At 47.0% G+C, this 2,500-nt stretch overlaps 1 long non-coding RNA gene across 1 annotated transcript in view; it reads right to left on the reverse strand.

Moving 5' to 3' along the window:
- Window positions 1-2,084: 2,084 nt before the first annotated feature.
- LOC115539817 (uncharacterized) overlaps window positions 2,085-2,500 on the reverse strand; it is a 5,117-nt gene continuing 4,701 nt past the window's right edge. Inside the window, exon 2 of the long non-coding RNA XR_003976043.1 lies at window positions 2,085-2,500. This exon is cut by the window's right edge and continues 43 nt beyond it. This is a non-coding gene — a long non-coding RNA (uncharacterized LOC115539817).

The following is a 2,500-nucleotide window of genomic DNA, read 5'->3' on the forward strand; positions in this document are numbered from 1 at the left end:
GTGAATGTGAGGAAATAGTGTAAACAATTTGAGTGCTTACCACTGGTTGGAAAAGAGCTACATGAATGCAGTTCATTTACCATACTGCGGATAGTTTCCCATACAGGATTTATAAACTGTTAAAAGCGTATGCTCAACCTTGTGGCCCTCATATACATGACATGTATTCATCTACAGACACCAGACGCTGTTACACAGTTATACATAAATAGTTACATGTAGCCCAACGCCAGCCCAGTCTGGAACTCGGTCTCCTCATGCGTCCCTTCTGTCCGACCACCGGATGACGAAAGGCAACGCTGCCTCCCAGTCCCAGCCAGGAAACCAGCTCGGCAATTACAGCATCTGGGTCCGTCTCCTGTACACGTTGTATGTTTGGTCGGGGAACAAATCAAACCTCCCCGGCATTATAATCCGGAGAGGCCCTTTTGAGGGGCCCTCGTGTGGTCAGGGGCCACTGGGCATTCAGGGGTTCTGTGTTTGGCCGCTGTTGACAGGGCGGCCCATTGAGACAGGCTCACGGGGGCTGGTAACGTCCGAGGCGGCTGGGACCAGGATCCGGCACCATGGTCCGGTTTGGTCCGGTCCACCAGACCCTGGTGGTCATTATCAGACCAGTCCTAATGACAAGGAGGGACAGACCAGAATAGACAAAGAACATGCAAACCTAAGATGGCCCCCGAGACAGAGTGATAGATCAGAGCTGGGATTCTTACTTTGTTTTACCGGTCGGCTTTGGGGTGATGGATGAATGTTGTATTGTTAATTATTGTTGTATTGCATGCTGTACGTCCATGCACTTAAAAATAGTACTTAGAATTGTGTAGCGTCTTATTCTAGCCATCTTTGTTGTATACGGGGAATGGGTTAACCTAGTGATGGTTAGTGCTTGGCACTTGGTTCTATGAACATCCTTACTGTGCCGACAGAGATATAATGGTGTTTCTCTTTCTTCTGACAAGTGTACTTATTGTAAGTCGCTTTAGATAAAAACGTCCGCTAAATGCCCTGAATGTAAATGTAAATACATATGATGAGGTTGGTCCGTGAGAAAATGCGATATTTCAGGACAGCCTAGACAGAGTTGACACGATGGTGGTGATGCCGCCATCCTTTGACTCAAACGCACGGTCGAAAAACGTTTTCCAAAATACTTTGAGCGGAGGTGGAGGCAGCAAGGTAAATATACATTAGCTCAGCAGAAGGCTGTCATTTGGGAACGCGAAGGAGAACATAAATAAAGCTTCTGTCTCCAAGGAGCCGCCGTCCCCCGGCTCCCAGTCGGCCCTGACAGCAGGGCCCTTGGCCCCGGCTCAGTGGGGTGGTAGCACTGTAAACTTCCTCTTCCATGTTGACTCCGCCGCAGCAATTACATGTGTGTGTGTGTGTGTGTGTGTGTGTGTGTGTGTGTGTGTGTGTGTGTGTGTGTGTGTGTGCGTGTGCTTGTGTGTGTGTGTGTGCGTGTCCGTCTGTCTGTCTGTCTGTCTGTCTGTCTGTCTGTCTGTCTGTCTGTCTGTCTGTCTGTGTGTCTGTCTGTCTGTCTGTCTGTCTGTCTGTCTGTCTGTCTGTCTGTGTGTGTGTCTGTGTGTCTGTGTGTGTGTGGGTGTGTGTGTGCGTGCGTTCATACGTGCGTGCGCGTCTGTCTGTCTTTTTGTCTGTCTGTCTGTCTACTATGTTTGTGTGCCTGTGTGTGTGTGTGTGTGCGTGTGCGTGTGTGTGCGTGCCTGTGTGTGTGCGTGCATGTGTGTGTGCGTGGACTGTTTATTGTTTTAATCCTAAATGTTTAAATTCTCCCCCACCTACACGTACATTACTGGTCATAATGAAGTTGTATACATCCATATGCATCCATGTTCTGTTTAATAATAGCAACCAGGAAAAGCCCAGAGAGAGAGAGATCAAGATCCAGTTATATAAATGCAGTCATAGCTGCATTACACTGCTTTTAAAGCATCACATTTATTGTTCAGGCTAATAATATGTGTATAGACACTTATCATACAATATATTGAAGGTATTCGATATTATTTCATAGCAATGTCAGATACGTTGAATTCATTCAATAACGAGAGTGGGCCGACATCGAAAAGAGAAAGTTCCCAATGATTTCATTCTTTTATTTTTAGTAAGTACAATAGTTTCGCGAGACTCTCTGATGGACTAAAGGGCCCATTTCACAGTCTGAAAAACAGAAGTGTAGCTCATAAAATTTGACTGTGGGTCTGCTCGATTCAGGTACGGCAGTGCAGCAGTACAGCCACAACTCATCTAGTAAATATATGTCGGCAATGAGCAAAACCTACATCATGTTAAACCGACAGGAACAGGAAGTTAATTTTAACGATGTGGTAAAAGGGTCAAATTGTGCCCGAGCCAACCGCCTGGGGATGAGTAGGTCCCTGTAGGTATAGGTTAAAATAGTGGTTACTGAGAGCGTAGCCACTAGAGGGCAGTGTTGAGTCACGGGCCGTCTCTCCTGACGTGGCAGCCGACAGGGTCC

Source organism: Gadus morhua, chromosome 3 (genome assembly GCF_902167405.1).
Source record: "Gadus morhua chromosome 3, gadMor3.0, whole genome shotgun sequence".
Lineage (NCBI taxonomy): Eukaryota > Metazoa > Chordata > Actinopteri > Gadiformes > Gadidae > Gadus > Gadus morhua.